Genomic DNA, 15,038 nt, shown 5'->3' with positions numbered 1-15,038 from the left:
TTTTTTACCCCGTATTTGAACCGTTGCTTTCAAATATGCAGCAATTTTGTCCCCTCTCACGTGCGGCGGCAAGAGGTAGTCCGATTTCTCTTGTGCGTTAGAATACTAGCTAGGCTCGAGCTCTATCTGTAACTTTTACATTTACGCAGAAAGAGATTTTGGAAACCGGGAAGTCGGTGGCCAAGGCTAAAACCATGACATTTGTGCAAGTTCGGCACCCGCGTGGAGTCAGCAGGGGGGCCTTCGTCGCAGCGGATGAATAATTCATTGACTTACAAGTCGTGGCCGTAGGGTGCTAGGCTGCCGCGGAAAAATAATAAAATGGGAGCGTTGACTTTTCAGCGCAGGTTCGAATTTCCCCTTTTCATTCTCCGTTTTCCTGTCACAGCACGCGTCTGGTTCAGACAAAAAGAAATACATTCCTCTAAGGAAGAAGTTGACTAGGTCGCAAGTACTTTAAAATCTTTCCAGAAGCTGACAACAATAAAGACAAAAGTATTAACAACTTGTGGGCCTGTGAGAGTGCAAGAGTCACAACCTAACTTCGGCCGATATATGTTCAGCGGCAAGTTTTCCTTTGTCGAATCAGCAAATAAAGTGGTTAGTACACCGCGATGAGTTTGCCTCCTTCTTATTTCACTGCAGGCGCCATTGAGTGCAACATATATGCATGCATTCCTAAATTTCTTCTATTTCCTCAATTAACGATTGCATCACTTTTGCACTTTCCCTGTTCCTGGCGTTAACTCCGACAGAGAAATTCAGGAAATGAAACGTATTCTTCCGGTGCATTTTATAAGGACTTATTTGGTAAAATAAATGCCATAAAAAAAAAACAGCGGAGAGAGCGCAAGCCGGGAAGGTTTTTCTCTTTGTTTCTACTCTGTCCGTTGCGTTCTTCGAGGTTGTTTTTCCAGTATGGCCAGGGAACAGCTCAGTCAGTCTGCAAGGGTACTCTCGAGAATTCTCACTTGATTATCCCACTTTACAATAAAAAAATCTGCAGCTGTGCATTAATGATTCCAGCCACACTAGAGTACCGACAGAATAAGACGTGAGACCATGGCTTTAAGCTTTCCGCATCGTTAGTTGCTAAGCTAGTTTTGTTTTTTCTTCTAGGTCAGTTGTGGACTTCGTTTCGATCCTGCTGTTGGCAGGCAAAAAAATAAACACTTAAGCGGTGCAGGCTACAAACTGACTTCATTTCCCGAACGAAGTCGTTGCAGGGGTGCTTAAAGGCCGACAGATGTGATGAAAGCTAGAAGACATCACGCGAAGAACAGAACACCGGCATTCAGATCAGGTGTTCAAAGCTACGAAGCACTCCAAGGTTGTCTGGGAGCCTCTTCAGGAACTATTTGTTCCTATCATGTTCTGGCGAGAAGCGCGTTCGCATTCTGGGCTGCCAGTCCTTCAGAACACTGATGAGTTATTATCTAACGAGAAATAAAGTCACTCACCCACTCACTCACTCACTCACTCACTCACTCACTCACTCACTCACTCACTCACTCACTCACTCACTCACTCACTCACTCACTCACTCACTCACTCACTCACTCACTCACTCACTCACTCACTCACTCACTCACTCACTCACTACTCACTCACTCACTCACTCACTCACTCACTCACTCACTCACTCACTCACTCACTCACTCACTCACTCAATCAATCAATCAATCAATCAATCGATCGATCAATCAATCATTGAGTGCAAATAATTATGCTATAATTAATCACTTCATCAATCATGAAATAATCGATCAGTAAATTTTTTAATCAATCAATCCATCAATAAATCAATAAAATGCCGGCGCATAGCTCCTATTTCGCTTTTGTTCACTCTGGAGTGGTTCTGGGGGGAACGCTTCGTTGTGTTTGTTGAGAAAACACACGAACGGGAAAAGAACTAACTATTGCAGAAACGCTTCTGCAAATTTGATCGTCGTTAAAAACAGGACAGCATTTGCTCACCATTTTTTTTTCTTATGCGCATTTCCATTGAGCTCTATAGAATCATCGCTCCTTTTTCATCGCTCCTAGTATTCATCGAGGATGTGACGACAAGGGCCTCAGTACACGCGACAAAGCCGAAATTGCTGCTCGTGCAGGCAGGCGTTACGCGTTTTATTAGTCTTTTTTAGCCCCGAATCTCATCTCGCAACCCGGTTCACAATTTTGGCACGACATTGAGCTATTAAACTGCAATTTGCATGCGCAACTTCTCAAACCGGAAATGACATTGCGCCGGTCGTCTTCCACAATATCTCGAGCGACTGATTTCTTTTACATAAATAAAAAAGCGGAAAGAAGTGTCAACACCCGAACTCTGAACGTTACTGGGGCTGCTGCTGCTGCCTCTATTCTTGGGATATCGCCTTTGAATGTTCCGCGACGCTTTCCATTCCGCAGTAAGATATAGCACTGGCATCGCATTTATCGATTTGGAGCCAATAAAATATCTCGGAAGGCATAAGATGGATTGTGTCGACTACTTTTTGTGTTTTAAGGCGGTGGTGCTGCTCTAGCTTGCGAAATTGCTGTAGCACTACCGCTTGCGCTACCAAAGCAAGTGATTAGTGTTGATACATGTGGAGCGAGTGAAATACTGAGCGCATAAAATGGTATTTTCGGTTTCGAAAAAATGACAATTTCGAAAGGAAAGCTGCTTCTGCAGAATTTAGAATAGATGTCAATCTCGTGATCTGAGGTTTGGTTTTTGGCTCCAGTTGCTAGTAATTCAGAGCCGGCGCTCTAAGGATGACAAAAGTTGACAGCAATTACGCATATTAGAAAGGCTACAGCATCTGGCCTAACTGTCAAAACAAAGCACCCTATCACCATATGCGCTTGGCATGATAAGGATTCTCATTACAGAAACAGCCAGGCACAAAACTCTTCACGTCTGGGGGCAGCCTTTTAGTCATGTGTGCCTTGCAATGTTTCTTAAGAAATAGCGCCTCGTATTTACATAGGCTCTATTCCATGCAAATAATCTTTCCGGGAATATAAGCAGTGGCTGATGAGAGCAACGCCATCATAATCCTGCAGTCGTTCGGCTACAGCTGGAAAACTTTCCATGCTGTTTCCGTGCTGCTCCAGAATTATGCAGTGACACTTAGCGAGTCTTCTATCTCGTTTGCGGGAAAATATTCGTGTAACAGCGCTTAGACACCATATTTTTATAGTAAAACTATGACAAAAACTCCTGAATAAGCCGGCGAAGCGATCGCAAAAGAGCGAACCATGTCATTCCACGGGCGCCGATCCTAGTCTAGTTCGTGGCACCACCTCAGCGGTGTCGGTTTTGTAAAAATCGTCAGTACTACTCACAACTTTTTGCAGCCTCCAAGATTCCGACTGCAACCTTTCAATGAAATAAGCACAGTGGGAAGCTTTTTAATTTGGGGGGCGGGGGGGAGAGGGAAGGGGGAGGGCAAACATCTATAAAGCTAACCGATATTTTCTGATGTCCGCTGTAGCCTCAGTAAAACAAAATATTATGATGGGTCAGGAAGGAGTAAAATAACGGGAGGGAAAAATTAGAGGCACATCTTATACTGAAATGGACATACGCAGTAATCAGGCTCCGCATCTCGACTTTTCACAGCAAGGTTTATTAAATGTGTAGGTTTTATAAGGTCAGCATTGACCCCTTCTGATTTCTTTTGTGAGGTCAGCATATACAAAGATATTCAAGTTTGCCCTGAAACGGAGCAAAATAACGACAGTATAAAGAGAAAGATGAATAGAAATATTTCTGTGGGCAATTGATTGGCGCCCTGGTACACTATAACGAGAGAGAAGACTAAGACGTGGACAGTGGCACGACGCGAAGCACTCTCTGGGCAGTAAAATCATATCGCCGTCACTCAGGTATCTAAACATGAGATATAAAAGGCCTAGTTTTGCGAATGTGAGAATGGACTGCTAACATCATGCGGCCAAGAAAGCTGTCCATTAGAAAGGCAGAGCCGACATGAAAGAAGTAGAGGAGTAAGCGTGAGCACTCAGGAGAGTCGCCCGGATCGTCAACATTATCATCGGGCGGCAGTAATATTATTAGACATGTAATGACAAAACTGTCTGTATTGTGACTGAAGGCAGCAGTGAATTAAAGATATGCTCGTAGCTGTGTTTACAAAGCTATTTTGTATTTCGGTAATGCCCATCCCAGATATTCACTTATAGGTTTAGCTCTCGAGGGCTTGGAATTCTAGACACTCAGAATGGCTTTCGTACATGCCAAAAAGAGAGCCATTTTTTTTTTCTTCCCGCACAACTAGCCTTACAAGCTTGCGTTCTTAATATTGCGATTATGATGTGTTGGTAAATAGATGAGGATGAGTTGCGACGCACAGGCGTGGTCGGAGGGACTGTCATCGGCAATTCTTTCCTTCCTTTTACATCTGTCGCAAGCAGCGAAGCAGGGTGGGACACGGAAGAGAAGACTACGATGACGAACGAGCCTGTCTCCTCGCTCCGTTGACAGTCCATACGCGTGCAAAAATAAAATAAAAGAGACGAAGGAGGCAACAATAAACAGAAATGGAGCAAAGACCAGACTCCGTTGGTGGCGGCCAGAGTGGCCCCATGTTGACATTCGGCGCGGGTATAGCGATATGGATAGTCGAAAATGCATTAGGTACGTCGTTTCGTACTCTTTCCGCAGCACACCCGTCCTTCACGATCTCTCTTTCGTCGTTTCTTCCTGCTCTCATAGAAGAACGCACCATAAGCTCCACTCATAGGGTCATATGCAGTTGTGCTTCCGGGTGAGGTCGCAGAGAGGGTCCGCGGTCTGTGTAGCAGGGGGCCTCATGTCTATACGTAAACATTGGGTTTAAAACTACGCAGGCGAGCGGCAAGTATGGCGGCAAGCGATGTCTTTCAGGCCCGTCCCAACAGGCATTCTTACTTGCGTAAATGCGAGCACAAACGAAACGCATTGATTTTTTATTTCTTCATACTTTATCATTTTTGACAGTTTTTTACCTCGTTTCTCACTTTGTCAATGTTCGCATTTGATAGGCTTTTCTTCCCACAAATCACTCAATTCTGAGCATTCACTGTCTAGCCATGCGCATCCCGGTTTCATCCGCAGCGAGATATGTCTCGACGCATCGACCTGCAGCGGGGCTGGCGACCGGCAGGAAGCATTTGTCTTCGGACGCCGCCTGCGGAAGGCAAGCAGCCCCTCCACGTGCCCCACGAATGGGGCTGAGCTGCTCAGACAGGCTCACTCCCAAGGCATCGTAGGATCACTCGGTTCCTGGTTGTCCCATGGTTAGCCGGCTTCGATTTTTCTTTTATGCGTAGTATATTGCAATCACTCAGTTCAGCCCTTGGCCGCGGCCGGGCAGCCACCAAACCACGTGACGTGACGTCACGTGGTGACGTGACGTCACCAAACCACGTAGAAAAAGAAAAAAAAAGAAAAAACAAAATAAAGGGAAAAAAAGAAAAAAAAAGAAAAAAGGACGGCTGAGCATGGTGGCGGTTGCCACCACCCCGTTTCAAAGGGGGCGCTCCTATCCATCCATCCATCCATCCATACGTCACGGAGGAAAAGCTGCTGAGAAAATTGAGTGCCGCCAAGCAATACCTCGCGCAAAAAGACCGCGCAATATGCAATGCATTCTTGGCTTAACCAAGCTAAGCCTGGGCATATTTTTTTACCCGTTATTTCTGATAATTTCGCGGTTTATTATTTTTTCATTCTGTGCTTTCGCTTGAGAGCAGGGATAGCAGGGAGAGCAGGGACAGCGCGTGATGGGTTACCTTTCAGGTATCTCATCACGCTGGACATCGCTTCTTTTCTGAAATTCGCATTTATTCAGTGCTTGCCGCTCTGATCGTTTGGCGACCGCAAGCTGTCTCAAGAAAACAAAGGCAGCGCAAAGCAAGAATGTTGTACTCTATTTTCTACTCTTTCTTATTCTATTATTACATCAACCTTTTCCGCTTCGGTTTCCCTCAGCGTCCGCATTGTGAACGATTGTTCACCGCAGCGTAGACTGGTAATATGTGCCAGTTGCGCTTTGTGTACTTACTTTGCGTGTGTACTGACTGACCTGGCTTCTTTCTGTGCGTACTATGATTTCTCTTTTTTTGTTTGGTCGTTGATGACAGTGACCCACTTTCGGTTTTCATACTATGCTGTCACGTGATATACATCGCCGTTTCGCTATTTTAGACGCTTTCTCGCCTCCAACGAAGCGCGCAAATTCTTGAATTTTCTGCCATTCATATTTTGTAGCGGTAAAACTATAAAATCTTTTTCAAGGCTGAACGGCGTCGGTATTGAGTCGTAACTGCAACTTCAATCTTTTGCCTGTTGACCGAAAATAATGTTATCCTGCTGGCTTCTACCGGTATGTAACAGAGTTCTGTCAAAATAAAAAGAAACATGCTAATTTCACTTAAAATAGGGCTTCTATAAGCTCATCGTTATCATCATCATCATTAGCCTGACTAAGCCCACTTAAGGACAAAAGCTTATCCCATACCTCTCCAACTATCCCTGTAATGTGCCAGCTGCGGCCACCTTTTCTCCGCAATATTCTTTATCTCCTCCGTCCACTAACTTTCTTCTGCTTTCTACCACGTTCTGCCCTGCTACCCTTTTCCTTCTCTTGGAATCCACTCCGTTACCCTTAAGGACCATCGGTTGTCTTGCATTCGCATTACATGCCCTGCCCAAGCCCATTTCTTCCTCTTGATTTCGACCACGATGTCATTAAGCCGTGTTTGTTTCCTGATCCACACTGCCCTCTTCCTATCTATTAATGTTACACCTATCATTTTTCCTTCCATAGCGTGTGCGTTGTCCTCAGTTTGAGTTTAACCCTTTTCGACAGCCGTTTTCGCTTGAAAACTGCGGTGCGTGAAGATTTTTTTTTTTTTTGCGTAGGGATCCCATAGGCTAGGCTACCACGCCGATGCTCTAAACCTCTTGAAATGTTTTAAATCCTAATTTTACATATAGTTTTGCCTTTCGTACAAGCAAGGACATAGCTTTAAAGAGCCATAAAATTCATTTTACTTAAAATAGTCCGGCGGAGGTATCCACAGTGTCGCTTTAAACCGGCTGACATACCTACTTCGCGCACTTAGAACAACCACTTCGTAAGCAATATACATTATCATACATACGTATGTCCGGAGTCTCCTTCAGTCACACTTCAGTTCTAGAAGTCATGAAGGAGACAATTCAAACCCCTCTACACACCTCTCGTATCAAGCAAAAAAGCCCAGAGCACTTTTGAATTAAATGGCAAGAAGTAACGAGGCCTTCGTTAAAACATGAAGTTGGGCTAGTTGGTAACGGCTTGAAGGAATCATATTCTTAGCGGTAAGAAACAAACACAACACCAAGACACACACACAGGACCCACACACACAGGGTGTCCTGTGTGTGTCCTGTGGTGTCCTGTGTGTGTGTGTCTTGGTGCTGTGTTTGTTTCTTACCGCTAAGAATATGATAACGAGGCCTCTCAAAAGGCACGGCAGGCTGCTGTGTGACTCGTGCGCCGCCCTGTGCCGCCTGCAGTCTCCTGGCCGTTGTGCGCGATACGTGAACGCATTCAGCGCCTCAAAGAGCACGGGTGCATCATTCGTGCTCACTGGGTGCCCGGCCACTGTGGCATCGGAGACAGTGAATAGGCCGGCGATCTCGCCACGGCCGCGCATCAGAGGGCGTGCAAGCTGCGATATACGAACACCTCCGTAAACAACACCTGAACCTGTGCATGGCGCAAAGAGAGCGCGTCTCTGCCGTCGGCGCGTGCTTATTAACGCGCCTCCAACGCGCGATGATCATAAAAGTGCGCGTCGGCAGCTTGCTGCCTGGGGAAAAAACGGTGCTCTACGGACTTTTGCTTGCCGACGCGTGCAGTGATTACGATGCAGTAGAGACATTGGAGCACCCGCTCCTTCGCTGTGCCGCTTTCGCAGAGCCGCGTCGCGAGATGCTCACGGTCCACACAGCGCAGGGAATCGTCTCAGACAACCTAGCTGTGCTCCTACGGCTGCGCGGAAGTGCGCGGACCCGTTACAAAACAATGGGGAGCCTCTGTGCGTACATCGAACAGGTGGGCTGGATGTCCCACTTGTCCATCACTAGGTAGTGCGCGCTGTGACGTGTACGTTTCGCGTGTGACCTTGACCGAGGTCACCTGTGCAGTATGCCGCGGGCGCTATTATTAGTGACACATTACTTGCGTGAGGCTTTGTATATACAGCTAGCTTTTATGTTTTGTAAACATTCGCAGTGGTCGCTCGCGCGCACCTGTATTTACGGCAGTACCTAGACACTCGCGCGCGAGTGGCACAAACTTCTTTACTTGTTGAATGCTCGCTATCCTCTCGCTATCCTCTCCCTGCCCCATTTATTTCCATCGGCCGTAGCAGGGGCGCTTAAGATTTTAAATCGCACTTTCCGCGGCCGGGAACATCAATTTTTTCTGTTTGGCACTTTTTTAATGGACCGCTACTATTAATACTACTAACGATGGACAACTGTTTCAGGAATTACAGTGCTAACTTCCGTACATGACATTTGACACAAATGATAAAAACTTGGTTGGTTCTAGGGGTTGACGACATCGACGCAGCATTGAGTCGTATCAGACAAATCACAACTCTCATTACGCCAGCACAAAGCACCAGGAATGCAGCGAGCGACCAGTTTTACAATAAAATCCGTGTTCAGAAACACAGGCAGCGTTTCCTGCGTTACGAAGCCGCAATTTGATGATACTAAACTCTGACAGATGTTCTACTGTTAAGGTATTTTCCGCAAACTTTTATGACTGTTGTTCCAAACCACAAATAAAAAACAATTTTTTTTTTGCTGGAGTGAAAGCTGCCAGGAGCGCGCTTTTCGTTATTTTTTTTTTTCGTGATGCAGCTGGAGAAAATATGTGAAGTGAAGGAGAAGCTAAGAATTTCGCGAGCCTTCCGCAAATACAGCTACGTGATAGAGCCAAAATTAACCAAGCTTACGAAACGCACACAGAATAGACAGTACCCGACATTGCAGCACTTAGTGTGAGAAGCAGTTGCTTTATCCTGCCGTATACATTCTTTCGCCCGACATTGACAGAAAGTGCTTTCATCGCAGTTTCTGCGCAACAAGTTAAAATGAACGATTACCAATGTGCGAAGGAATCGTGCCCTTCGCTCGGAAGTAAAGCCCTGAAATTTTTGCTTTCTCCTCTACAATGGCCCCATCTACAAACTTTAGATTACATTTGCACTAACGTAACGAATTTTTACTATAAATTTGTTGACCAAGTGTCATTTTGCATGAACTTTCTTTTGACTTGCCTTGCCTCCTTCTGCGGCATTGTTCTTTTTGGTGGTTTGCACATTGTAGGTCTCTGTAATACTGAGTTTACCTGAGCGACTCTAACATATATCGCACTGTGGAGCGCCTTTGACAAACAGCACAGCTGAAGTTTCCTATTTCCTGACCTCAACGTAACGAACTCTCAAGCATACATGTATGAAACTATATATACTTTATTTAAAGCGGCATACACGTGACGTACACCGAAGTCCTCGAGAAATCCTATATCGGTGCTCAACTTGGGGTCACACCGTCGCGTTAATTGATCACTTGCACGCCTCCCGGTCGTTATTCGCTGTGTACGACGTCCTATCTTTCCCTTCGCCTCCTTTCCTTCCACATGTCTCCTCGCTTTCCAACGGCCCTCAATGTCCGTGGCAAGCGTAGCTGTGGTCTCGAATTACAGGTCGCCGCGCATTCCCGCACCTCCTCTATCAAGCCGGACGTGTAATTAAAAGGCGGAGATGTGATCCTGCATGGCAAGAGAGACACACGCGCGGCCCTGTGTGCGGAAAAACAAGTATACAGTCTGCTGTATCGGCTGCTTCCATACGAGCCGCCTGTGCACGACATTAACGAGCGCAAATTCCTGTGGAAAAACAAAATGTGGGTCAACTCCTAGCGCTCATTATGTTGCGGTCGCTTCGGGAACAGGAAGTCAGCTAAACGCACACACGGAAACTGCCAGCTTTTGTGCCGAAGACTATAGAAAGCTTTGCGGGTATGTTCCATGCACCTAGCTTCCATTCTGCGTGGGCCTCTGGTAATTAATTCTAGACTATCCTTAGACTGTTGTAAAATAGACCGCTATAAGCGTAGGATGGGCTGTTCGTAGGCTTGCTACAAAGAAATATATCCGTATTCCATTCTTAAGATGGTTATGTTTAGCTGCTTTCATAATCTTCTCATATAAAAAAAAAATTACAACTGCCCCTTCTACGAGTCGAAATTTCCCCAACAATTCTAGTGGAGGTTTAATGGCTAATTAAAACCTGCTTGTTTAAAGTGACTGTTACACTGCTACGGATGGACAGACCGTAGTTTCTGAGAAGGCGTTATGAAAAAAATTGCCCAGAGCGTAGGAGAGAAACCTCAGTAAACCGTAAGTCAGTTGAAACTCAATCCTTAGAATAAATGTGTTTCTTCGCACTTTGTCTAGTCTGTCTGCACTTTTTTATAGACTTGAAGTTCTAGTCAGCAAGAAATTTGCTTTGAATATGACCGAGGCTTAAAAGATAAACACACCCAATATGAAAAATGGCTGTCACCTTCATGTTATTCTTCGTCGGTGACTTCTGAAATTCGTACGAAGGCATGCACTGTAATCGCATGAAGAGTAATCGAGTTTTTTTTTTTAATGGGCCCGTGAAATTATGAAATAGTAAATATTTGATTAAATCTCACCCCAAAACAAAAAAAAAGATCGATAAGCATTTCCGCAGTTTTGTTACGTATTTAACCCAGCTGACATTACTACGGTTCTTTCACTGAAGCTTGAATCGCACAGCGCGAACATTTTCCATTTTCTGAATTAGTTTTGTGCGTTAACTACACTATTCGTTTCATTTGCTGATGTTTCATTTCAGCGACACATTGTTGTGTTGCGAACACAGACGTAAGTAAGTGATCTGTTTGTTCATATTGCCCTAATATTCATAATATTATGTCGTACAGCAAAAGAAGCCCAGTTTTTCGCTCTGAAGAAGTTAATACGTTGTGCTTGCTGCTAGCCCCAAGCTGTGCAAGCGGCAACCAGTGAGCATTTACTACAAATACGGCGTGTCAGTGTTTCACTGCCTCTATAATGAGCGCATCTATCACCCAGAAGAAAGAAGTACAAGTTAGACGTAGCCGCAAGAAAATCAAGCGAAACATTGAGGAGTGTGTCAACACATTTGTATAATTACACTTGTTACGTTTGATTCTATATTTGATTCGAAGTGTTATTTTTGTTTGGTGTAACATCATTAGGACGAATATAAAAAGTGACATTGCATATTTTGTGCAGTTACTACAAAAGAAAGAACAGAACTGCCTGAGCAGCTTACCACGCCAAGCTGTGGAATGGAAGCTTGCCGAAGTTTTATGCCTGAAGCTGGAACTATAAAGTGAGCTTGTGCAAGACTGTAATGTGTCCTTAAGTAATATAAATTTTGTGTTTATGTATTCCCGCATTTAATTCTGACATTGCACTTTAGGTTTTTATGCTCTTCTTGCTATCGTCGTACTTTATATAGTAAATTAATTAATTCTACTATATTAATGTGCTGCTGTCTTTCCACACACTTTTCGTATCTGTAAGAACTTCCCCAGTAGCACTTAACAGAAGTAGAAGTGTGCTTAAGGATTTATTACATTGCACCTATAAACATTGTTTGGTGCTGGTATAAAGACTCAATATAATTTACGATTATGTTTCCAAGTGTCGTTCATCTCATTCCTTTAACCATCAGTACAAGAAACTACATTTGAGTCGCCAGCCTTAGAATTCTCAGTTCTGTTTCTATCATCTTGCCATTAAAGTTAAACATTTGTGAGACTCCTGCTGATTTCTATTCCAAAATACTGCGTTAATATTAGCCATATATAGGCAGAAGAAAAATAGAACAATGTGTGTACTTCAATTCGCTTCTTAGATTCAGATAACTTTACTTAACTGGGACGACACTGTAACCGTGTAACTGTAACCGTGTCCTGCCATTAGAGCAGTTGCGAGCATAAAGTCTAGAGTAAACCAACGATTGCTGTAAGCCATTTTTATAACAGAAAAGCAATAGTAGGAAGCACAAGATGTACTCACGAGGCGGAACAGTGTAGGTATTCGTTCATTTACAGGCGGCTGACCAGCCGGCTAGGACCTCAGAATCCATCCCACACGGGAGAATTTTAATGCCTGCTTTTTACGTACTGCCACTCGGTAACATTATCGAAAGCCTTTTCTGCACAAAAAAAAAGAAAATACGAATCTACTGAATTTGAAGGGAAGTGTTGAAGATGAGAAAGATTAGCTTCAATGGCCGAGTGCGGGCTGCGAAGCCATGAAGCGAACGGATCATTGCGATGCATGTTGCGAAGACAACGGTAACGTCGATAACTCTGCATGATGGTTAAGAGTGTGATAGGGGCCTGTTGTCACGGCGAGTGTTTCTCTGCTTCTCGTATTCTTGACAAGTGATTCTGTTCTTTGCGCCTTGGGCAAAAGTAAGAAACGCAAAGAAAAGGCCCTTGGGAACTAGCTGCATGAAGCATGACCCCTCGAGCAAGTATAGAATGATTAATAACCATCTGGGTCATGCAAGACACCACATGCACACGTGCCGGCAAATCTAATTTCCTAATTCCTGCTTATTTTCATGGGAAAAGGAATATAGAACCAACAAAAGACGAGCGTTAGCCTTTATTCACGGTGTCTGCTGAGTCTCTTTCTTTTTTTTTTTTAAACTTGTGAACCAACCCGAGGAGAGGGTTTTTGTTTTGCCAGAGAAAAGTTTTACCGTGTAGTCTAGGTTATGGGTGTTGTGTCTGCGTGAAATACGCGTGGCTGGAACGTACTTGTACAGGAAATGCTACAGCTGCAAAATTAGCTACCAAAATAGCACAATAGCAGCATATCTGCCAGGTGACAGCTCAAAAATCATGGTAAGCCGGTACGATTCTCAAAGCCCTTTTTGAATGCTTTGCCACATTAACGAATTGTAGTTCCAATCTTACGTTTTTTTTGTGTGTATTCTAAAGAGTAAACTTAAGCATATAATGCATTACAGATGCTTTAGGCATCTTTTAAAAACTTGTTTTGATTTGTTTCATTATAACTAACTTGAGCTTCCCGAGGGGATGTATAATCAGCGTATCAGGGGCCGAACACAACAAGCGCTCCGACTTTTAGGCAGGAATCTGCAAAGTATACTCCTGCTGCTTGTCGTTGTCACTTGTTGCCGCTTATTTCGCTTGTTTTTATTTATTTTTAACAAGAAATAAAACGGAATGAATGGCTGCGCCTTTATGTCTAGAAAAACTGGGATATTCTGCTCGCAATCCCATTTAAGGCTTACGTACTCAGAATGTATAATTAAAGCAAAGCTTTAAGCTCCATCTCTTCGAGCGAAGGTAATTGCATTTGTCGGTACTATGTAAGCGTAGGAAGCTCTAGCTAAATAAGTTCCGACTATCGGTTTAGTTTCTAATCAAACACGATGCTTTTTTTTCTAAACAGCACTACTTGATCGCCTTTTGAAAAAAACGATGTTACATTGATCAAAATTTTCTCATTCCTGTTCGTAGTACCTACTAAGCTTGCCAGGCTGCAGTCATATTACCCTTTATTCGTAGAAGTTCCCGAGGTGAAAATGAGATAATAATGACCTGTTAAACAAGGGTTGATTATCTCTTCTAAAGTTATCAGAAGTTATCATGCGTATTCTGTGCGATATTCGTGGCAACTTTACAGCTTTTACTTCCGCTTCTCTTCCTACCAGGACGACACTGTCTCAAGTTTAATAACATTTTATTGTTTTTGCTGCAATACTCATGTTACTGTCCCCTAACGTACTGTCATGGCCGTCTCGAGAGCACTATAGTTTCTACGCAGCAACTACATACTCGCGGTATACAGAAGCCCCCCGGTTTATATTTACTATGATTTCGAGCAGGGCGTCGCTCTTGCTTAAGCGGGACGTGCCTGGGGGCTTCATCCTCGCTTTTGACCCTGCAAACAGAACGAAGAGGGGGCTCAGACGACCTCTGAGCAAGCTTTAATAGCAAGCACCGGAATCGGCATTTGCTACAGCTGTTGCGAAGTTGGACCCTAGCGTAACACACACGTTCAGTTTTGCTTGCTTGGTAGAGTGAAGTTAACCCCTTACGGTGGCTGCCCCCAGAATATCCAGATGTAACAGAAAAAGCGAAAGAAAAAGGCGAGCGGGGGAAGGGGGGGGGGGGGGGAGAACGAACAAGAGGAGCTATGTGTGTGTGTAAGAAAAGCTCCCACGCGTTTGCAGAGCAAGCAAGGCAAACAAAGAAATAGGTCCGCAGGAAAGAGAGCGGCCATTAGACGCAGGTGGCACCAGCGAACTGCGCTCGTCAGAGCCTTTAGCGCCAGGGAGAACAGCCAGGATTTCTGTTCCGTGGTGCCAACACCAGCGTCATTACTGCTGCAGCTGCGAACAACGCCGAGCGACAAGGAAGAGCAGAGGCCACGCCACGCAGAGCAATCATTCGGGAAACTTGGCCGAATAACAAACTGCCTTGATGCTGTATCAACTTGCTAGACAGGCCACTGAGATATAACAGCGGTCACTCGCAGCACGAGGCATGCTTGCAGGCAGTAACATATGTTTGTGGGTTTAGTGAAAGTAGAAAGCCCAAGCGAGCCTATGGTGACTGTTTGGACTCGTCCTCTTTGTTCAACTTGCAAAAATGTGCAGTTCAAGTATTTAAAGTTGTTTTTTCATGAAAGCATTAAATATGGCCTGCAAGAAATAACGAAAAGGAGATGTGCTGACAGGACTGCAGAGGCGCTGTTTAGCTCGCCGCTGCTGACTGACCAGTTATGCTGCTTTTTTGTTTCCCGCTGCATATTTTCATGCTGCCGTGCTTGGCTCATAGGATCGCTGTAACCAACGACGGAATTCAGCTTATCCAAACAAAAAAATTAAAACAAAAGAATGATTGAAGTCATGTCGTT

The sequence above is a fragment of the Amblyomma mixtum genome, chromosome 6 (genome assembly GCF_055824585.1).
Source record: "Amblyomma mixtum isolate Tamu chromosome 6, ASM5582458v1, whole genome shotgun sequence".
Classification (NCBI taxonomy): domain Eukaryota; kingdom Metazoa; phylum Arthropoda; class Arachnida; order Ixodida; family Ixodidae; genus Amblyomma; species Amblyomma mixtum.
The sequence above is the reverse complement of the archived record's forward strand: the minus strand, read 5'-3'. Positions refer to the sequence as shown.